The sequence below is a fragment of the Macrotis lagotis genome, chromosome 1 (genome assembly GCF_037893015.1).
Source record: "Macrotis lagotis isolate mMagLag1 chromosome 1, bilby.v1.9.chrom.fasta, whole genome shotgun sequence".
In the NCBI taxonomy this organism is placed as follows: Eukaryota; Metazoa; Chordata; class Mammalia; order Peramelemorphia; family Peramelidae; genus Macrotis; species Macrotis lagotis.
Window position 1 is genome coordinate 638,985,656 of NC_133658.1, and position 24,925 is coordinate 639,010,580.

General features: G+C 35.8%; 1 long non-coding RNA gene across 3 annotated transcripts in view; it reads right to left on the bottom strand.

The window, feature by feature from the left end:
* Positions 1-280: 280 nt before the first annotated feature.
* LOC141507459 (uncharacterized) overlaps positions 281-24,925 on the bottom strand; it is a 77,537-nt gene continuing 52,892 nt past the window's right edge. For 2 of the 3 annotated variants that reach the window (XR_012474154.1, XR_012474155.1), the window contains 2 exons: positions 23,738-23,852; positions 281-7,190 (listed from right to left, as the gene is read on the bottom strand). This is a non-coding gene — a long non-coding RNA (uncharacterized LOC141507459). The remainder of the gene's footprint in view (positions 7,191-23,737; positions 23,853-24,925) is intronic. The other variant, XR_012474156.1, reaches the window with a different exon arrangement.

Here is a 24,925-nt window from a genome sequence, read left to right on the forward strand (position 1 = left end):
ACATTTTTTCATCAGTTCCTTTGATATTTTTGACCTTTTGTTGCTCCAAATTAATTTTGTTACTATTTTTTCTAGTTCAGGAAAATAGTTATTTGGTAGTTTGATTAGTATGTCACTGAATAAATAATTTAATTTGAGTAGAATTGTCATTTTTATTATATTAGCTCAACATAACCATTGACATTTTTCCAAAATTTTAGATTTGTATAATTGTATTTATACAGTTCAGAAGCAGAATTTAAACTCAAATTGAAATGATTATGAAAATTAGGGAAGTGGAGGCAAGCATGTACAGTTCTTTAGGTGTTCATCATGGAAAGACCATAATGGCAGTGAGGAGTAAGGCTTCAGTTATATTTTAAGGAGGTCCAGGGGCAAATAACACAGAAAATGTAAAAACAAGAGGACAAGGGGAAGCTACAGAGGTAGATGGCATGGTGATGAGGTGGGATGGTAGAGGGAAGCAGGCAGTGAGAGAAAGAGATTAGAGAAGAAAAGAACATAGAGAGTAACTCATATAACCATGTATTAGAGTTGGTAGCATTCAGTAGCATAAACCCATTAGAGATGGAAGAGGGCCTGGGAGTGAGGAGCATGAGTTTGGGGTCTCATTTTATAGGATTTCATGGGAGACAGGCTAACTCTTAGCCATACCATATTGAGCTTGGGTCATTAATATACATCCATATCCTCTAAAGTTGTCAGTAAAACTTTAAAGTTAATGTATCTAATTCCTCTTAAATTTATCAACACCATTTGGTGTCCTGCTGGTCTTACTGCAGATGTCTAGAGCTGATCAGAGATATACATATCATAGGACCAAAAGGGCCTTGACAGCAAAACTTAAATGGCTTTCCCTGATTTAGGACATAATTGAAGTATATAATTTTTGGTTAAAATTATGCTCTAAAAATTATGCTCCTTTAATCTTTGGGACAGTCTATACGTAGCTTCTAACTTCCCCTTGCAAACTTCCTGCTATTGTTACTTTATACTGGCTACTTATAAATTTACTTACTATACTGACTAGATTTGGGAGAGGGGATATGGGTGACCAGAATGAAATACAATTTTAACACATAAGTCTTTCTGACTTCAAATCCAACTCTCTTCCTCCGGCTTCTTTCCTTTCATGTTAATGACACCTGAATATGTACCTCAAGTTCTTTCATCTGAGCCCAATTCTAGATTCTTATAGGTATCTTTCCCACTCAGTCATTGGGACATGTTCAGTCATTAGGGGAAAAGCGAGAGAGAAAGTTTCCAATTATATATGACTCATCCACTGAGAATCCTTTGACTGCTGAACCAGTAGAACTAAAGACCCATTGGATACTTTTTAAAAAAAAAGATATAGATTCTTTTTCTTTACTGCAAAAGGTGACAAGATACAATTTAAGCAATGACTGTCTTCTACCCTGGCATTTTATAGCAGATGCCACTCCTCATGTGGAGCATGGCTACGACTAGCCATAGGTATTGCTACCTTGACTGTTTTCTTTTTTAGAATCAATTGTCATTTTTCTTACATTAGCTCAAAGAAGCTTTAGAATTAGCTTTGTTAGCATCAAAAGGTTGGGACAAACTGGAGCAATATAAACTGGCATCTCCCACATCCCAGACATCTGAGTAGCAAGAGGAAAAAGTACAAGAGTGGACTAACACAAGGGAAAATTAAGCATTGGCTTCAGCACTATAGAGAACATTGAAGTTGACTTTTGATAGAACTGTAGAGGTAAAATATTAAATAACTAATTAGTTGCCTTGAAAAAAGTTTCATGTCCTGAAGAGAATTAAATAATAGTCTCCCAGACGACTATGCTAATAATAATCATTCAGCTACAAAATTCTGTTCGGGTCAGTCAGTGATGCATAATATGATTCTCTTGTGCCTATCATGACTATTTTCAATTAAGAATAGGGCACGTGTCCCATCACAAATTCATTTTGGTATGTTGGGCATCTATTATACTTTCTCTCTTCTTGAAGACACCCTGGATTAGATTTGTAAGACACCCAAATAGATTTGTCTCTGGAGTAGTCAAAGTAGGTGTGATGAGTCAATAAACGGAGAGTAAGGGACTGAATCCCCTGAAGAGAAGTCAGGTTTTCGGAGCTGAACTTGGACAAACCTTGATTATAGATAAAGAATAATAACTGGTGAAGTTGACTGCCAGCCCCTGGGGCCTTGGTTTGGTCAAGTGGTTGCCTCTACCCAAAATATAAGATTTCCAGCTGCTATACTTGAATGACTACATTCTCAATATGCAATATTTTCAAAATCAAATGAAACTCATGATCTTCCCAACCCAACTTTCAAATCAATTCTTCTTTCTGATTTCTTCATTTCAATATATACAAATGTGTTCCCAACCATGGGGATTTGAAATCTTAGTCTCATTATATGCATGCTTTTAGCTTCTAATATAGTCAATCACCAAGCACTACTATAAGTTCCCTTGCAGTAGTCATTCTACTTTTATTCATATTATAATTAGTTATTGTTGTTATTGTTATTTTTGCTAATACCTTATATTGTAAATTTTTTGTTACAAAGGATGTTACTATGAAGAAGTATAAGTAACACAGGATCATAGAGGTCTGGAGATCTGGGATCTAATCCCTGTTTCTCTACTTGGCAATTACTACTCTCTACCTCTCTCTCAATCCTTCACAATCACAGCTCTGTCTCCTCTGCCTCCCCTTCATGGCATGTCCCTACACCCCGCCTGTGGGGTGTATGGGGTACTCCAAAAGGACTAGCACCTCTATTATGAAGGCTTACTGAACCTTTTCAAGGCTTCTCATCTACCTTTGGTGTTCACATTTCACCCAACTCTCCCCTGTGACTCCAAAAATCTGTAGTACATTCAGTAATTATATTCTGGGGAAAATATTTCAGCAGACAGGCTAAAGCAGGTTGAAGGTAACTCACAAATTTCAAACCTATCAGTGAAGTAGGGAGATGTCTACCCCCAAGCATGTGAAGACTTTCCCCTGACAGAATGGATGGTTGAGAACAATTTATTCTATTGACCATGAAGGCAACTAACTGAAGCAGGCACTGTGGAACATTTAGAGCTTGGTCAGACATTGAAAATATCAAGATCTTCCACTTCATCTTGGCCTTTTACCAGGCATCCTTTGAACTCCGATGATTCTGGAAGAAAGGGGTTGGTGATTTTGTGCAACTTTGCATCACTTAAATCAAACCATGCACAAGTCAAAGTCATCAACCAATGATATCACTGATCTTCTTCAAAATGATGGATGACCAATTCGGTTGCTTGGACTACATTATCTACCTTTAAATATATCTGCAAATTTCATTTCTGGAACTGACATTAAATTGCATGATCTTGAGCAAGTTCCTACACCTCTATGGAATTCAGTTTCCTCATCTATAAAATGAGACAGTTGGACTACATGAATGCTAAGGGGTCTACTGGCATATATACTAAAACTGTTAGAACAGTTTATTTGCTCTATTTCTAAGGCTCCACCCTCATCACAGCTCACATCACTTTAAGCTTGAATTAATGAAATAGCCTCCTAGCTGACTTTCAGGAATCAATCTTTTTCCAGTTTCAATCCATTCAAGAGATTACTATCAGATACTCCTTTTAAAATTACTTCTTTGTTCAATGGCTCCTCATTTCCCAGTTCATCAAATTTAAGCTAAAAATCAAGATACCCCATAATCTAACCCCACCATACCCACCAACCAAACTTTATCTCCCACAGCATATAATCTCAACTCAAATAGTCTAGTCATATCATTGAATACCTCCACAATTTTCTAAGAAGCTTTAAGATATAGATTGAGTTACTCAACAAATAATTGTTTCATAAAGATTATAAGAAAATGGGAATTTCAGTGCAGCACCTATTTACAAAATATTTCTATGTGTTTAGCATAGGATAATTAACAGGAAGGCATAAAATGATATGATGGTTTACAAAAAAAGAGTTTAAACAATAGAGACCCACTGGAACCAATGAATGGTAATAATTAATAATGATCATAGCAAAAATAAGAGCAGCCAGCTATAGCTAGTGTTTTTAAGATTTTGAAGAATTTTAATATCTTATTTCATTACATTTACACAATAGTCCCATAAGGTAAGGGCTGTCATGATTATTATTCCTATTTTAGAGATTAGCTCAGAAGTTGATCCAAATCACTACGGCTAATAAATGGGGAGACAAAATTCTGACCTAGCTATATCGCACTCTAAGGCCACCACTCTATCCACTCTGTTAACCTAATATCTTTCCCTGATCTGCTTAACTTCTATCTTTTCACATGGCTAAAGTTACATCTATTCACTCAACTCCATTGACTCCCTATCAACTCCAGGATCAAATATAAATTCCTTTGGGGTTTTTTTTAAATCAAATCAAATATAAAATCCTTTGGCTTTTAAAACCCTCCACAACCAGGATTCTTTTTATCTTTCCACCTTATACAGATTCCCTCCCCATACTCAGTGATCCAATGATACTGGCCTCCATGCTATTACTTGCATAAGACATTCCATTTTCTGGAAATTTTCACTAACTATCCCCCATGCCTGGAATCCTTTCTTTCCTCATCTCTCTGCCTCTGACTTCCCTGGCTTCCTTCAAATCCTACCTAAAGTCTTACCTTCTGCAAGAAGCCTTTCTCTCTAGGGACTTCCCTCTGTTGATTATTTCCAATTTATTCTGTAAGCACATACACACCCACACACACACACACACACACACACACACACACACCTACATATATGTATATATATGTATATCAATATAATTTTCTGTACTTTGCTGCTGCATGCTCTGTCCTCTAATTATGTGATTTCCTTTAGAGCAATGATTATCTTTTATCTTTCTTTGTATATGCAACACTTTACATAGTTCCTAGTTCAAAGGAGGTACTTCATAAATACTGGTCGACTAATTGATTGACCTTCCCAAGGGAGTGTGACTTACTAAAATACCCTTCAATGCATTGTCATACTATTTGAAAATTATAATGAAAGTTTGTAAACTCTTACTTGTACAAGATTAAGTAATAAGAGACCATTCTCATTTCTATCAGATCCATGCTTATCACTACTACCATATATAGTCAAGGAGATTTGAGTTTCAGTCTTGGCTCTAACACTAGCTAGATGATTTTGGATAAGTCACATCATCTCCCTAAGGCTCTGCATGCTATGATCTATAAAAGGGAGAAAATAATACTTTTACTACCCAAGGTTTTTGTGATGTAACTACTTTGTAAATTATTGTATAAATGAGATATTGATGATGATGATTGTCAATTATGATCCATGACAATTGTTTATTATCATCCATTGACATCCTAAGTAACTATCATTCATCACAGATCAGGATATCTCTGAAGAACTTACTTGAAATACAGAATGTGGCATCATTCTGAACTACATGGGCCAGACTGTCCATTTCCACTCAAAAGCACTGTACCACCTTACTCTCCAACTACTTATTATCCTTAATAACACCTGTTATGATTGAGGCCCTTTGCAAAAAAAGAAATGTTAGTTTAAAATTGGGCAATGTTTCTTTTAATTTACCTCTGAGAAGAATGTGGACTGAGTAATAAATACATTTTATTAATAGAAAACTAGGTCAGAATTTTATTCCAACTCCACCCCTTCCCTGATCTGTGTTACCATTCAGAAAGCTGTACCTCCAGGAAGAATAAAACAATATGTTTAAACAAATGATTGGAGTACTTGGAGAAGAATCCTCCAAGAGCCAATTGAAAAAGTAGCCAAATAGAGTTTCTTATCAGTATCAACATTTTCCCTTTCTGCATAAATTTTCTCTTTCAATAATCTTTTGAAACCATGGACAATGACTAGAGCATCAAGTCTGGAGTCAAGAAGACTCATCTTCCTGAGTTCAAACATAGTCTTACACATTCATTAACTTTGTGATCTTGGGCAAGATATTTAACCCTGTTTGTCTTAATTTTCTCATCTGTAAAATGAGTGAGAGAAGGAAATGGCAAATCATTCTAGAATCTTTGCCAAGAAAACCCCAAATGAGGTTGTGAAAAATTGGACAAGATTGAAACAAATAAATAACAATAACACTTTTGGACCCTTTGTGTTGTCCAAAGAACAAGGTGAATAGAGGTCATAGCACTGTACTCTAATTCAGGGCACCTGATTTTAATTTTAGCCCTGTCAAATTAATTATATGACCTTAACATGTGGCTCCATTTTTCTGAATCTTTTTCCTTATTTGTAAAATAAGAAGAGAAGTCAAGATTCCCAACTTTGGAATTTGAAATGATGTTACATATTACAGGGATTAGCCTTGTTCTGCTTGGATATATAAGCAGGATCAGGAAATTTCAAGGAAACAAATTAGGACTTGATTTAAGGAAAAACTTCCTAACTAGTAATACTGTACTTCCATAAAAGTGGAATATGCTGCCTCCTCATTCTCTGGCAAATTTTCAGAAACTGAATGACCAGGTATTTGTTGGATGAGCTAGGCTTTGAAATCCTTCCAATAGTGCAACTTTCTGAGGGTTTGTTGTTGGGTTTTTTTTTTTTTTTTTTTGGTGAGGACTGATTGGAACTAGATGATCTCCTTAGTCTTTAGTAGCACTCACATATTATTAGTATCTTAACCTTTCCCAGAAAATCAACATTTTAAAAGTGGGCAGCAGACAGAGGGTAATGAATTATATCAAGGAATAAATTACTAATAGTAGAGGATAAGAGGGAAGTGAAGCAGATATTTTTGGATGAAGTCAAAGTCTCACAAATTACAACATTCTGGAAACTGTCTATCTGTTCCACTTATGGATCAGTTTAGTCTTGTGCCTAGATCCTTAGAAACCTATATAAACCTCTATGGTTCTTAGCTCAGAATATTTTATTTAATTTTGATCCATCTTTTCAATGTACACACCCAAAGTAATACTACTGAGACACATTCATTGCAAATCAATCACTGCTGTTGATCCTCTGTCCAGGTTCCCCTTTTTCCTCAGCCTCTGTGAAGAGAATGGTAATCTTACCAGGAGCTCTCCAAAGCATTTTCATGAGAAGCTCTGGGTTCAGCAGAAAACATTCAAAATGTAGGGTTAGTTTGGGTCTTGGTGTCATCTGGTAAATTCTCACATCACCCCTGGCAGTAGCATCTTTTCTCAAAGATTTCTGCAACTTTGTAGAATAAGAAAGAAACAGAATGGTCATTGATGATTGATGCTAATTGAGGAGACAGATGTCTATTTTGGAACAACCAGAGTTCACATATTCAAAACTTGAAATAAATCAATATGACTCAATAGACATCAAATAGACATCAAAAGAATACAAACTGGGTAGAGAATCTAGAATCGATTGTTGGTATCATGGTATAATGGAAAGGATGCAGGATTTAGAATCTGGAGTTCTGGTTGAAATCTTGACTGTCACTCAAATTCCAAGTCACTTCACCTGTTTGTACCCCAGTTTCCTTAACTATCAAATGAACATCTTTCCTTTATAGCCCTTTCTCTTCACTCACACAGGTCCCGTGTTGGTGCTGGCTATTATCACCTCATGCCTAGGCTATTGTTATAGACTTGTATTTGGTTTCCCTTACTCTGGCTTCTCCTCACTCTAATCCATTTCCCATTTATCTACCAAAGTAATCTTCCTAAGGCATGGGTCAGACCTAATCAACTGCTCACCCACCCCCTATCAATAAACTCCAGTGGTTCCCTGTTACCTCCTTAATGTTCTGCTTGTCATTACCTTTCTACCTTTCCAGTTTTCATATACTTGACTCCCCCAGGCATATTCTAAGATTCTAATATTCTAAGCCACTCTGACATACTTGTTGTCTCTCGAACATAAGACCTTGTCTTCTGACTCTGTGACTTTTCACTGGCTGTTGCACCCCACACCAGCCTATGTCTGGAATACTGTCCCCTTTTGCCTTCTATCTCTTAGCTTCCCTGACTTTCTTTTATAAAATTCAGCTCAAATCTCACCATTACAAATAACTACAAAGGACATCTGAAGGAAGATGCTATCTTCATCCAGAAAAAGAATTGATAAATAGAAGTATATATAAAATAATTTTACACATACATGCACACACACACACACACACACACACACACCTATTTGTGTCTGATAATGGCCATCTCCCCCAGTCACTGCTAGAGCCTTCCTTCTGAGCTTGCTTTACATTTACAATATATCCTGGATCTTCTTTGTGCATATTTATTTCCATATTGTTTCCCCATTAGAATGTGGACTCCTTGAGGACAGGGACTGTTTTTACTTTTCTTTGTATCATCCAGAGCATAGCCCAGGGCCAGCCCCATAGCAAGTGTTTCAACCTGACTGAAAGACTGACTCATCTATCAAATGGGGAAGTTGGGTTTGATGAGCTGTGATGCCCTTTCCATCTCTCTACTAAGATACTCCAATCCTTTTTATTCATTCCCACAAAGGCAGACTTTTTCTTTCTAGCCCCATATCTGATGATGTAAGACTTGCATGATCTAATGGAGGGTGATAAAAGCAGCATTCAAAGGTACAACATATACAATGATGATAATAGTATCAAGAAGGCAACACTAAAAGACAACACAATTTAGGTCAAACACAATGGCTACTGTTGTCTTCAAATGAAGGCTAAAATATACCTCTTTTATTCATGTAAGAAATTTAAAATTTTAAGAGTAGAAATATACATTGTATTCTGTTTACAAATGACAAAGTACTATCAGTTCCAATTACTATATTAAATGTTTTTGCTTAACTATTTTTAAGGAGATAATGCAATTTTTTTTTGCAAACAGCAAAACATATTGATTTGAGCTACTATTAATCAAACAAACCAATCTTTATTAAACATCTACTGGGTGCTAGGATTGTGCTAGTTGCTAGGGATGCTAAGAAAAGTCAAACAGCCTCTAATACATTCTAGGCAAGCAATATGTATATATGGTATATCTGTTTACCAAATAAAAAATATATAATTTTTGAGGGGGAGTGAGACTTTCAAAAGAATTATAAAGAAGTGGTATGTTTCATATATATGTATGTATATATATATATATATATATATATATATATATACATAATCTATATTGAATTGCTTACAATCTTGATGGGGAGGAAAGGAAGGGAGAGAGGTATAGAATTTGTAATTCAAAACTTAAAAAAATTTTAATTGATTTAATAGACAATTGGGGGGAATTAAATGAGAGAGAGAAAGGGGAGGGAGGGAGAGAGAGAGAGAGAGAGAGAGAGAGAGAGAGAGAGAGAGAGAGAGAGAGAGAAAGGGAGGAAGGAAGGGAGGAAGGGAGGAAGGAAGGAAGGAAAATAAATAGGGTCTGAAGCTAGTATAAATAGGAGTCAGAGGATCCTTCAAGGGAAATATTAATTGTGGATTTTCTACTGACTTTACACTCCTGCTTCCTTTGGAACTAAAGGAACTTTTGTCTTTATTTTAAATATACACTTTTTTCACTAAGTCATTAAATGTGATATAACTTATTGATTATTTAAAAAATAGAAAATAGTGCTTAAGTTGACAACTAGTAGAAACCAGAGATTTTTGAGGTAAATTTAAGGGAATGCAATGCAAGAATGGGGTGGGGGGGATAGCCTTTGCATGAACTTGGATAGGATCAATGGGAGGAGCAAGAAGGCCAATCTGGTTGGACCATACAGTATATAAAAGAGAGAAATATATAATAGAATGCCTAGAGAGATAGATTGGAACTAAACTGTGAAGGGTTTCAAAGGCTAAACAGAGGAGTTTGGAACTTCTTGATCGTGGAAATATGACTCAGCCAAACCTGTAGACACTGGGCATCATTTTATATTTCTTTTCATTTCATGGGTTGTAATAACAAAGAAAGGTAAATTGTGTAAATAAGAATAAAATTAAACATCAAATTATTTCAACAATAAGCTAAGTACTCTTAACAATTTGAGAGGTTACATAGAAATATAACAGTGATTTAAGAAAAACTGAGGTCAACACTTAAGAGTCCTAGATTTTATTTCAGGTAGTTAGAAGTCTACAGATCAATCAATTTGGGACATTTGGCGGGGCTGAGTTTAAATAAGTGTACAAATTTTAATGACAGGCAAAAAAATCAATGTTGGCAAAAGATTCAGGACAATAAGAATCAAGATTTTAAAAGTCATAATCTGGATTTAAGCCAAAAATAATCTATACCTAATTTTAACCCACAACTTTGATCTATAAAAATCTATTTTAAGCATACATCAACTACTGTTTCTCTTAAGCGTTTCTTATTACTAAAAGAGCCTAATCCTTTCTTCTTAGTACTTACCTGACCCCTCTCCCACAACAGAGAGGAAGCAGCTACCATAAACATTATGGAGAGAGGCCTTCAGCATCTTTATGTGAATTTCCACAACAGGAGACTTTCTAAAGCCCTGCTTCATTTCTCCTTCTTTTTAAAAGTGATACAAAAGATCTGTAAACATCAGCATGGTATTTATTCATTTTCTTGGCCAGAAATTCCCAAAGGGAATATAGCCAAGGTGAGTCAGGGACAAAGTAATTCATCCCTTCAAAGGGAATGCCATTGATGATTCATTTCCGTGTACTCATACTATTGGTTCAAATTCATTGTCCTACCGACCCTTCAAAGTTCAGTTCAAATAAAATACTCCCACATACAGTCTCCCTTTAACCCAACTAGCCTCTTTCTTTTCTCTATTCCTCATGTATATAGTGCCTGAATTATACAATTTATACATTATACAATTATACATTCAATCATATTATACCCTAATGTTTTTCAATGTATGTAAAGCTTGTGTTTCAGTGTATGTTGTTATTGTTTGTTCTTCATTCTTGAAGATGACCTTGACATCAGGGATGTGATGCCATGATAAGCACATGAATTATGTTTGAGTGAGGGCGTGCTAAGTCACCAGGCTTACTTTCTCCTCCAGAATCATCTGGTCCAGTGGTCAAATATGAATCAAGATGACTGGAGATGACCCTGGATATGAGGAAGTAAAGATTAAGTGACTTGCCCAAAGTCACACAACTAGTAAGTGGCAGTATATGAGACTGGATTTGAACACCCATCCTCCTGACTCCAAGACCACTGTACTATCCAGTGTATATAAATCCTTTGAGGGCAAATATATCTTATTCTTGTTTATTGGGACCCCATAGCACCTAACACAGTTCTGGTCACATAATAGGTGCTCACTTATGCATTTTGGACTGACTGGCTCAATAAAGGATTGATTCTCAAGTTAGAATGGTTTGCCTGTGTATCTAATAGCATGTTAAGGAGTATGGATGAGCATTCTTCAGATACTATTCTCTGGCACACTCTGGTCTCATGAAAATAGTGTTCTGATGGGAGGAAGATGATTGGACCAAAGAGAGAAAAGATAAAGGATTCAGAACAGGAACACTTCTTAGAATTTGTTTACCTAATTCAAAACCCACATTTTATAGATCAGAAGACTGAAACTAAAAATGGTAAATGAAATCTGCTTGCTTTGTTTTTGGTCATGGGAATTAAACCTCTAAAACCAATATATAATCCCTCTAAACCTCCCTAGAAGCAGTGACAGGAGCACTTGACTTACATGGAAATACCTAGAGTCAACTGCTACTGATTCTACCAATTGCTTGTATGAGTCAGGGAAAGTTACTTTTCTTCCCTAGTCCTTGATTTTCTCATCTATAAAGTGAAATTATTGGGCCCATTAAAACTATATTATTCTATTCTGTCGTTCATTCCTTATGAGTCCATGTATCATACTGTCCATGGAGTTTTCTTGGCAAAGATACTGGAATGGCTTGCCATTTTCCTCTCCATTGAATTAAAGCAAACAGAGGCTAAGTGACTTGCCTAGTAAAGTCTGAGGCCATTTTGAACTTGTGTCTGCCTGACTCCAGTCCTAACACTCTATCCTTAAACAAATGGAGGTTAAGTAACTCGTCCAACATCACATAGCTAATAAATGTCTAAGACTGGATTTGCAATCAGGTCTTCCTGACTTCCAGTCCAGAGCTCCATCCACTGAGCCACCTAGTTATCCCTCTATTATTCTGTACTTTACTGTTAATCAGAATTAACATTCACCTCTAGGCCCTGTTGTCCTGTCTATTGGAAAAATCAAAACTTAAAAATTATGTTGCTTAAGAATATTATAATTCTCATTCTATTAAGCCTTCTCTGATCTCCCAAGTGACCCCTCTCTCATAGTACTTTGTTTCTCTTGTAGACTATTACATACTACTTTACATTTTTATATATATTTGTGAATATAATGGACATGACCAAGGGGAAAGGTTAGAGGGCTTCATTTTCCATGGAGCTTGTGGTCCAGAGAACATTGCCTTGAGAGAAATATCTTGAATTATATTTCCCAGAAAACTGCATGTCTGATTGCAGAGCTATGACATCACCAGGTAAAAAGTCTGATTGCCAGCAAGCTCTGTAGAAGGCTAGAGCTTTATAGGGTGCAGTCTTAGAGAGAAAAGAGAAGAGAAACTGCTACAATTGAAAAGGAATGAAAAGAAGACCAAGTCCTACTGTTGGCTGAGGAGTCAAGCCAAGAAACTTCAACAAATTCTCTTCTTATCTCAATGAACCATGTTGATTGGAGACAGGAAAATGACTGAAATTAATGATGGACAGTTTCTCCAATCTTTATATTTTCATGAAGGAATTTTCCTTTCTCCCATCTGCATAGTCCTTGGTTTCCTCATCTATAAATTGAAATTATTTATTTAAAGCTCTATTATTCTATGCTGTTGTTTAGTCATATACCCTTTTGTATATGAGACAGAGAATGACTATTTCTTCCTTGTTATTTATATATCTTTCATGTTTTAGGCACTGGATTATGCATGCCTGGTAATATAGTATACAGTATGGAACCAGATGAAGGGATTTGTATAATCAACTCCTCAGAATAACACACTAAACATGGGAAAAGCAACAAGAGTTTGGTTCTAGAAACAGAGTTCTACAGTACTTCAGGGTCCCTGGGGGTCCTTATTTTCTCTGGCTAGATTATAAAGTCCTTGAGAAAAGCAATTATGTCTTATTTATTATTGTATCCCCATACATTGCCTTGCAAATAGTATCTATTCAAAAATGTTTGTTTAAAATTATTGAATAGCAACAATCAGAATAATGTCAATAATTCAAGGTTTCCTTAAAACTTTGTCTAAGTCTAATGGTCTAATCAGACAAAGGAGGAAAAAAGGAAACAAGCATTTATTAAGGGGCTAAAATGTTCTAGCCCCTGTACTAAGTACATTACAAATATTATCTTATTTGTTCCTCATTACAACCCAGAGAGGTGGGGGCTATTATTTTCCCATTTTATGTCAAACCGACCATACCAATCCAGAAGACTGGTTTAAGACAGAATTTCACCTAGTAAAGACACAGCTAAGAGAAGGAAGTGATGGAGAAGGAAATTTGGGACTCTCTGATAATGATAGAGGAGAGGTGAAGAGAAGGAAAGGAGCATCAAAGGTACTCATTTACATTCAATCAAGACAATATTAAGGTAGTAATAATCTTCCTCTCCCTAGTCCTATACACCTTCTAAAGTCACATGTTCTCATTTTATGCAATTTCTTTCACAGTCTTCATATGCCTTCAAGACTGTTCTTGATTCCTTTTAACTGTATTCTTGGTTAATGTTAGAAGGGGAGGGGAAATATAATGTAAATTTCCCATGCTCTGAACCTTTTCCACTTGTAGATAATAAACTTTAGGGGGTAGAGAATGTATAGTAGAAGGTTTTTATCTATTACAAGTCCACTTTGAGAACTAAACACTGAACTAAGAAAGTAGAATTGTGATGGGCAAAGGAATTAAGAATGTCAGTAAGCTTTTGCTGACAGCCTATGATATAAAATTAAGAAAAACTGGTAGAGCAGACACATTCAGTACTGTGCTAGGACCTTAACTTAATTACACTCCAAGTCAGATTTACTAGCATTGCTCAGATTTTCCAATAGCCAGTTCTCCTACTGCCATTAGTAGGATAAATACAATATGTCACAGGCATACCATTACTCCTGTCATTTTGGATAATATCATTAATGCATTTATAACCAACACCCACCATAAAATGGGGAAATCCTTTTTATCTTCATCACCCTGATCACTATTTATAGTATCTCCTCTATGGTTTTTTTACTACTAGACCTTTGGAATTGAAGAGAAACACACCAACCAACCAACCAAGTGATTGATTCTGTGAGTTGCACAGTTTTGTTTAGTATAGTGAGGGGTATGCTATGCAAGGCAGCTTTCTCACTTGCCTTTATCAGAATTGTTCCACCCCATGGACTGATTGATAGGAAACAGGACTATTGGAGATGGTATGGCTAAGTGCAGGTGTCTCATGGTCTTAAATTGGTTTCACTTTTTCCTGTATTAGGGAAGCATCACGGGGCATCATCAATGCCAGGCAAGCACCAGCATGTGACAACTGGTGACAAAATTCGACAATTTGGTACATCCTCACCTGTCTCTCAATGGAGTAATTGTCAGTTTGAACTTTCCTCTCAGACTTTCTTTTACAGGGTTTCAAAAGAGTCCTGTATTGCTAATTTTTGTCACTTCCTCCCCAGATCAGGAATGGTAATCTGTGCACCTGCTGCCTTCTTTGGATATGTAGCTCTTTCTCAGGCTCCTTCTTCTGTGCCTTAAAATATAATTTTGTCTAATATTGGATACATATGATGACAAGTGTCTCATACTATACCCTCTTTGAGGGAGGAGTTTGTTTTCTCATCTGTTCTATGTCTCTTCTTGTACCTAACACAATAGCCTTTAATATCAAATACTTAATAAATGTTTATTCAATTGAATGAAATTGAATCATGCCAGTGCAATTCCCAAATAAAACCCAAGTACTTTTTAATACCTGTTACTTTGCTGAATCTATTAAACAAATGATAATTGTCCCCTAGGTTTCTACAATCTAAGTAGGGTCACAGTCTAAAGAAATTTTTTTTTAAAGAATCATTGAATTTATGGGGCGGCCAAGTGGCACAGTGGATGAGCACTGGTCCTGGAGTCAGGAGTACCTGAGTTCAAATCCGGCCTCAGTCACTTAATAATTACCTAGCTGTGTGGCCTTGGGCAAGCCACTTAACCCCAATGCCTTGCAAAAAAACCTAAAAAAAAGAATCATTGAATTCTAGAAGAATTAAGAAACAATAAAGATTATCTTATAAAAAAAAAAAACCTCTCCATTTCAAAGATGAGGAAACTGAACTCCAGATGGATTAAGTTACCTGTCCAAAGTCATACAGCTTATTAATGGCAGAGTCAAGATGAGAGCCCCTGGAACTGCTCCAGAGTTCTTTCCACTATACAATTTTTGCTTCCCCATGGATTCATTTTAATATCATCACAAATTAAAGAAGTAAGAGGGAAGAATTACCAGGTCATTTGCATTTGTCACACAATTTCAGAAAAGATAAAATAATAAATACTTGAATATAATTTCCTTTAAGTTATTGAAAGGTTTGTATATTTCACACTTTAATAGCATTTTTATCACTCCCATCATCGTTATTAATATTTGTTGAACACGGTAATGGCATAGAATTCTTAACAGGGCTTTTGGAAAGTGGTGAAGAAGCAATCCCTTAATAAATTTTCCATTTAGGAAAAGGTGAGGCAGAAATATATGCAAATTAATCATTGAAATGGTGTCCATAAGAATGATTTCCAAGGAAGGTGGTATGTTAAGGAAACTTTTTTTTAATTCAACCAAGCACAGATTTATAGAGAAGGTAGTCTGTGCTCTGAAGAAGAAAGAGAGGGCAATGAAATGATCTATATGTGGAAAATGGTCTTATTTTTCAAAAGGGCATTATTTATCAATAGGGTTGGAAAAGAAGTGGGCATAAAAATAGTCTTGAAAAGAAAACTGTATTGAAGCTTAGTTCCAACTCTGTCACTAAATAGCTTTTACTAGGGCAATTCACTTAACCATTATGGACCTCAATTTTCTCAAGTAGAAAGTGATGGAAATGGACTCAATAATCTCAAAAGACCCTTCTAGTCCTAAATGCTATTTTCCTATGAACAGGAGATAAAAATATAGCAACTCGACCTTTATATATGGCTTAATCAGGCTAGCAAGAAATATTTATGAAGTACCTACTATGTGTCAGGCACTGGAGATACAAAGAAAAAAGTGAAAAGTCTTCCCTCAAAGAGTTCTAACAGGGAAGACAGTGGCACTAGCAGGCATCAAAAGGATCTGCCCTCACAACCCTGGCAGTGAGGTGATGTGTGAGTATGATCTTCATTTTATTCTGCTCAGAAATTGAGTTGCACTCAGAAAAATCTCTGCTAAATCCCATCTATTGCATATTATTTGTGGGACTTTGAGTCAGTTCCTTAAACATTCTTTGCCCTTTCTCATCTGTGAAACAGAGACAAAAATACTCACCCTAGTGATCTCGCAAGACTTAACATTCATTAGTTGAGCATTTGTTACTACAGTCTGTACTCAGAAGGCTAGAGCAGAAGTAATATTTTTTGTAGAATGATTGACATTATAGGGAATGATCAGATATTTATTTATAGGATTCCTAATATCTGAACACTTAACTAATACTAATTAACCAGTGACTGCTTTGGGAGGTACAATTGCAATATAGAAAATTTATTTTTTAATAAGTTTCAGAGTGTTTAGTTAAAAACAAAGTCGATGCTAATGTTCACACTATTTGGCATTATTTTGCATATCCTACTTCAGGGATCATAACTTAAAATTTATAAAATCAAATGAAATCAAATTTGATAGAAATTGCATTCTAACCCAATATAAAATAAATATGTAACTTAGTTTAATCTTGTGCCAAATTGAGAAATGAATATCTACAATTTCAGGACAAGTTGAGGATGAAGAACGAGAGGCAAAAATATGAAACAGGTAGAAGTTAGTCTTGGCACCTTCAACCCACCTTCTCTTTACAATACTTATCTAACTTGCTGGCACCACATCTCATTCACCATCCTATGCTCAGTTCCCAAAGGTCCTAGCTCTCAGCTCAATTAATTCAATGAATCCTCTCTTCTGCCATAGCCCTTAGGCATTAATGGATAATTCCCTCTCAGAGGTATTTACATTTTAATATAAAAGTCTGGAAAATTAAGATCCCTCTAGCATCCCAAAAGAATTAACCTTTAAAAGAAGAATTCCTGACATCTAAGTTGTATTTTGAGGCAAATAGAAAGCAAGATTTCTTGGGACTAGAAAGCAAACCTAAGAATCAGAAAGACCCAGATTCTGGTCCTGCCTCTGAGAGATATTCAATTATATGACAATGGGAAAGTCAAAACTTCTCTGTAGGTCAGGCACCTCTCTAAAACTATAATTTTTATTTTTTAATTGATATTTTATTTTATTTTTCCAATTACATGTTATGAAAGTTTTTCAACATTCATCTACATGCATATGTATGTTTTAAAGGTGCATAATTTCCTTCCATCTTCCCTTCCCACCCCCTTCTCTCAGCAACAGTCAGGTGGATATTGTATATACACATTTGTATAAAACTATATAAATGTTAGAGTTACTCTGCAAAAGTGGAGGAAATTTACATATTCCCAAACTGGATAAAGTCTCAGGTCTAGATCCCTTTCCCCCCACCTCCCTCCAATATGAGTGAGAAACTCTGCCCAAAAACTTGCAAATTATTTGGCAATCCACAGGTTCTACTCCAGCTCTGGCAAGAAGATCTTTCCTACTCTCCAGTCTAGCTGGAAGAATGAACTTTGAACATTGGATCTAAGTAAGAAGATTTGAGTTCAAATCTTGACTGAGTCACTGAGTACTTTGGTGACCTTGAAAAATCATTTTAACCTTCTGAACTTCAGTTTCCTCCATTTATTCAGTTTATACAATGAGTTAAATTAAGTGATCTAATTCTTTTCCAACTCTAAAATTCAATGATGCTACTCTTCTTTCCCTGGTCTCTTTTCCCAATATCAGATGGAATTCCCAAAAAGTTTCTCACAAGATTTGTATTTTCAATCCCTGAACCTGCCCCTTTGCCCTGAAAATGGAGATCACTGAAGAACTCCTAAAAATGAAATCAATCCCATGTTATTCTGGAGAGTAACTCCCAGTTTGCTCACAAAAAGCAAGAAATGATGCATATCTGGGTCATTCTATGGGAGTAAAAGAGAGCTTCAAGAGGGCTTGATAATCATACCAGAATACCAAGATTAGGGTCAAGGGCAAGGTTCATGTCTTGCTAGATCAAGGAGGGCATAGTGGGAGAAGAGATTCAGGTTGGACAGGCTGGACTACCCCAGAGCCTGAATAGATTATATCTTTGACACAAATGGAAAAGTACGTTATCTCAGCAGTTGATTGAACTGTTGACAGAAGACAACTGGTGGTTGTTGCCATCTCTCTTTAAAAAAAAAAAACTTGCTAAGCTTGTTACTGGAAAGAGCTTTATTCCTTAGATTATTCCATATGCCCAAATATAACAGTTACCCTGGCACATTTGAACTCATGATTCAAAAAATGTACATGAAGTTAGATGTACTTGAGCATCTCTCATGTCACATCCTTTTCCCTCAATTCAGTTTTTAACATTTTCAGAAGACTCAAAGGACTATATTAAACAGGGCCAGAACTCAACCTTTTTCCCTTTAATTCCTCTGTCTATCCCTCTAACGTGTTCTTCATCAAAAATGCGCTAGAAAACAGTCTAGTGCGCTTAGAAGGTGTCATTTTTCAGTTTCTCACTGAAATGCAGGTTGGCAAATAGGTTAATTTTAACTTCACAGATTGCAAGGTGTGTGAATAGAACAGCTATATGGAGAACAAAATAGAGCTGAGAAGAAAGAGAGGCTTTGAACTACAGCTGGTATTATTCCAAAGGTCAAAGAGGGGACTAGAGGCCATTGCCTCCAGTTTTAAGATTATAGGAACTCACTTAGGTTGATCAGTTGAGGGGAATATGAAGAAAGAAAGGAATATCAGAGTTTCTAATTGGTCCACTGATCCAGGGCTGCACACCCTATAACAAATGTACTGCCTTCCTGAAAGTCAAAAAGCTGATTTTTTTTTTCAGAGGAAGCAAAGAGTAGTTGAAAGAATAATCACCTAGGAGCCATCAAAACTGGATTCTAGACCCTGGGTTGTCATTAACTGACTGGGAAACCTCCATAAAGTTGCTTAGTGCCCTAAACATTCATGTTCTTATCTGAAAAACTAAGGGATGGAACTAGATGAGTGGTGAGACTGAACCACAAAATGGATAGAAACTAAACATGATTACTAAGTGAGAAAAGTAGTCTGGAGTCAGAGTGTGAGATTTTATTTGATAAGGAGAAGAGTTTGTGCTTGATCCTAGAGAATCTTGAGCAAAGAAGAAGGGAATGGCCAATTTTTTTAGAACCTCCTATACACCAGGTGCTATGTTAAGTGCTTGATCCTCACAATAAACATGCAAAGTAGGTGCTATTGTTATCATCATTTTATAAAGAAACTGAGGCAAAAAAGATTAACTTGCCCAGGGTAATGCAGCTAGTAAATGTGTGTGGTTAGATTTGCAGGCAAAAAAGGAATATGATCAGAACTTTAGGAATATCACATTGACAACTTTTAAGAGTATGGATTGGAGAAGAGAGACTACAAGTGGGTAACTATTACATTTGTCAATATAATTCCACAATACAGGTTCAGAATTAACCAGGTAAAGGTTATCCAGTCTTTACCCTACCTTTAATTGCCCTTTTATTATTTTCTCTATAAAGGTCATATACAAAGTTATGGTGTTACAATGGAATGATTTTGTTTTATTTTACTTAACCAGGAAACTCCCAGTATAAAAATATCTTCTGTCACTATAGATCAGTTTAGGAAACTAAGAAGAAACTACCCATCAACACACAGCTACTGTGTATTGCAGGCTAGCCTAGAACCCAGTTGTTTCTGACTCCAAAGGCCAGTCTTCTAGCCACCATGCCTTTCTATGGAGTGGAATATACTAGCACCTTTGAAAATAAGCATAAGGAATACAAATAGATATGGAAAGATATAAAAATAATGAAAAGCAAAAAAGTATAAAATAAAAAACATTGAAAGCAGTAATTTTTATACATATTTAAAGTATGCTGTTGTTGTTCAGTTGTTTCAGCCATGTCTGACTTTTCATGACCCATTTAGGGTTTTCTTGGCAAAAGATACTGGAATGGTTTACCATTTCCTCTTCAGCTCACTTTACTGATCAGGAAACTGAGACAAACAGGACTAAGTGATTTGCCCAGAATCACACAGCTGGTGTGACATTAGCTGATGGCTAATTAATTGGTGTCACTAATCTAAGACTGAATTTGAACTCAGATCTTCCTAACTTCAGGTGCAATGCTCTATATCCACTGCTCACCTTTAAACTATACATGAATCCAAATGTGAATGGACAAGGAGATTAAAGAGAATGGAAAGAATGGAAAGAACTGGAAAATATCATTGAATTTTGCTATACAATTCCCCTTATCTCACAAAGATATGCTAGTATTAAAGTACTGAGCTTTAATTATTATTAATGGCTTTATAAAATTAAGTTGGTAATCTTTCCTTAAAATAGGTAAGATTTAGGAGAGGATAGGAAACTTAAATTACTCTCTCTGGGACCTGGCTAGCAAGTTTGAAATAAGACTTTGTGGAGAAGGTAACTCAAATGAATAGGTTAGAAGTGATTTAAAAAAATATTTACTACCTGGTTCTTTCAATAATTCCCTTGCCTTCATAAACATAGGTAATTAAGCTAGCTACAATTTAAATGTTTTCCCTTGCCCTTTTACCTACCTAATTCATCTGATCAAGGACTTCGTTTCTGATCTTAGACGAACAAAGTGATTCTGTGTAAACCATAACTGGTTTTACAAGTCACATATGATGAGTGCCTTCCCTTCAAAGACCAAAACAATTAGACTTTACATTTTAGATGAAATAAAATTTCAAGGCCAAGTATGCAAGAGACCAACAATTCATTTCTAGACCTCTTTAATGACTTGTTCATTCCTGCTGTATACCTATCCAAAGGGAATGTCTTTATTCCCACTGTAAAAAATACAAGAAAAGTCCTTCAGGAATATGCCCAATTCTTCTCCATGATGGCTAGAGTTTTCCTTTAAAAAATAAAACCTTTTGCATTACCCTAGTATAGGCATTCTTATTTAATAGAAGAATCAAAAACAACATAAAACTGTTTCACCAGTGATGCTAATATAGTATAACTGAATCCTTAAATTGAAAAATAATACTGTTTACTCTTATTTAAATTGTCCTGGATCTATAATATTTCTGCCTAGTTCCCTCGTGGTCTTCCCAGCCCCTACTGCCTTGTGTCTGTATTTCCTATCCTTCTAATTGGATATAAAGAAAGAGGGAATAAAAAAAAGTTTTTAAAAAATCACTCCAAAATTTCATATTCAAGTGGGTAGGAGGGTGGTAGCTGCATTTTTCATTTATTCTTTCATGGAAACAACTGAATACAATAGAAAGAACACGATGATTCCAATCCCAGTTCAGTTATTTATTCCCTAAACAAATTGACCACCTTTTTTGGGAGGGATTTTGCAAGGCAATGGAGTTAAGTGACTTGCTCAGGTTCACACAGCTAGGTAATTATTAAGTGTCTGAGGTTGGATTTAAATTCAGGTCCTCCAGACTCCAGGGTCAGTTCTCTATCCACTGTGTCACCTAGTTGCCCCAACTGACAACCTTTTTAAGCTTCAATTCTCTCATTTAAATGAGGGTTTGGGACTACATCATCTCCAAAATCTCTTCCAATGTTAAAATCTTACTCTTTCTACAATCATTTACAAATGGGGATTGAGGGACAGCTAGGTGACACAGTAGATAGACACAACCCTAGAGTCAGGGGGACCTGAGTTTAAATCCAACCTCAGACACTTAATAATTACCTAGCTGTGTGAACTCGGGAAAGTCCCTTAACCCCATTTCCTTGCAAAAAAAATTAAATTTAAAATAAAATAAAAATGGGGATGGGAGAGGAGCTTAAAGTCTGACTCTGTTCAAAAGCCCTTTAAGACCTCCTCTCCCAGATTTGACATTCAATAGTACTCTGAATGTTCTAATAGCCATTGCTACTCAGAGCAATATTTATATGTAAGCAACAGTAGAAAAGGATGAAGGGCCCTAGGGATGGAAGTACCTATGAAAGTATCCAGTCTATAGTACAATGGTATAAATTAGTATCCATTATTGAGAATGAAGAGGAAAAGGAAGTATAGGAAGAGGAGGAGGTGGTCATGATCATTATGATAACAATGACAATGAGGATCAGAAAGTGTAAGCTTGGCAATTAAAGCTTAAAATCCATTTGAACCCAACCTGCTTCACATATTCCTTTGTACTCTCAGGTCTCATGCAAATCTTCCTGAAGAGATGAAAATCATGACATATTTCTCTGTATTTCTCAGTTTTTACAAGTATTATTTCTCATTATTCTTGTATTATCCTTCTTGCATTTTAAATATACAGTAAAATTGCTAAAAAAACAATGAAACATGCAAATAAGGATTCCGAAAGTGTTCTGTGAAAAGTAAAATAAAAGGCACTCAACTTCTCTTAATGTACTACATTGTCTTTTAAATATTTTTTCTTTTCTTTTTCTTCCTCTGTCATTCTGCCTGCAAAACTAAATACCCCAATAGCACTCTGTTGGAAAAAGACACTTTTATCTTTTGAGTTCTTCATTGTAAAGCCTAAGATTTTAATGTTCATTTGAGAAAAAGATGGCAGGTATTTCTGTGATGTTTTTCCACCATTTCTATTTAAAATAAATTTGGTATATGCATAAATTTGGTATGGCTGAATTGCAGATAGAACCTGATTCTATTACAGGAAATTCCTAGGTCAAAGTGTTTTTCCAGTGGAGACTATATCTAGTGAAATCAAATCCTCTTAAATTGGATCATAGTCAGTGTGATATTTTCAACCATTCTGATCATCACTTTAGATTGCCAAATGGCCAGTCTGATTAAACAAAACCTAAGAACTTCTTAAGACTCTAAGAACTAAGGTCAAATTCCAACTCTACCACTTACTAGCTATGTAATCTTAGGTAAGTCATGGACTCTCTCTAAAACTCATTTTCCTTATCTGTAAAATGAGAAAGCTGAACTAAAGGCCCTCTCACATATCATAGCACTAAACTTTAAGATCTTAATTTCTTCAACTCTCAAAAAGTCATGATTTCATTTTTGTGCCATACACCGAAGAAGATTACAAAGTGACAGATCCCAAAGTGACAGAATCCACCAAAAAAAAAAAAAACAGTGAAACAACTTTTCAATAAGATTATCTTGGAGGAACTTCAGGAACTGTCTTGTGGGTTAAAGGGGAATTTAGCCCTATAGAGGTGGGAGAGCTGGGAAGCCAGGAAGAGGTTTTTAACCCTAGCACAGTTCTGGTCCCAGTGCAGCTACACCAGCCATGAGGGTCCCAACCCTAGCTCAAAGTGTAAGGTTTCAAGCCCTAGGAATCTGATGTGGGCTACCCTAGAACAGGGATCAAACTGGGACCACTGAAAACACAAGAATGAAAAGTCAACTTTACAGAACCCCAACCCCCAGCAAAAGAAGATTGGGACTTTACACCCTATACCATAGACACAGAGCTCAACTGACAAAATGACTAGAAAAACAAAAAAAAGTACTAACCAAAATACCATCTCAGAAGAGGAAAGCAGTGACAAAATATTGACAGGTGAAACTTCTAAGTCTCCATTCTGGTCTCCATGCAAAAGGACCTCTTAGAAGAGCTCAAAAAAGGATTCTAAAAACCAAAGAGAGGAAGAAAGAAAATGGAGAAAAGAAATGAGAGTCATGTAGGCGAATTATCAAAAATTAACCAAAGAAAATAATAATTTTTAGGGGGCAACTAGGTGGTGCAGTGGATAGAGCACCAGCCTGGAGTCAGGAGTACCTGAGTTTAAATCCGGCCTCAAACACTTAATAATTATCTAGCTGCGTGGCCTTGGACAAGCCACTTAGTCCCATTTGCCTTGCAAAACCCTAAATAATAATAATAATAATAATTTGTAAAGTAAAATTGACCAACTGGAAAAATAATATTAACCAGTTGGAAAAGGAAACAAAAAAACTAACTGAAGAAAATAAAACTTTTAAAACTAGAATCGGATAAATGAAATTGAATGACTCTGTGAGTCATCAAAATTCCATCAAACAAAAATCAAAAGACTAAAAATAAAAATAAAATGTAAAATACCTCTTAGAAAAAAAATGACATATAAAAATAGATTCAGAAAAGATAATTTATGAATTATTGGTCTATCTGAAAGCCAGAATCAGAAAAAAGAACCTAGACAATATCTTTCAGGAAAATACACAGAAAACTGACCTGATACCCTAGATCAAGAAGATAAAATAGTCCTTGAAAGAATTTATCCCAGAATCTCCCAGAAAAAGATCCCAAAATAAAAACTCCAAGGAATATTATAGTGAAATTTCAGAATACTTAGCTAAAGGTGAAAATACTGCAAGCATTCAAAAAGAAACAAGTTAAATACCAGGGAACCACCATTAGGATTACATAGGACTTATCAGATTCAACAGTTAAGGATTGATTGTTCAAAATGCAGCATATATTTTCAGGGGGGAAAGGTGACTTTTCAGCAAAATAGAGAGCTTTCAAACTTACCTGATAAAAGGATCTGAACTGAACAGAAAATTCGATCTTCAAATACAAGACTCAAGAGATACATGAAAAGGTAAACAGAAGAAGTTGGGGGATGTTAACTCTGGAGAACTGTATTTCTCTTAGGACAATTGAAACGAACACATTTAGGCAAAGGATGCATGTATAAATTGACTATGATGTAATCAAAC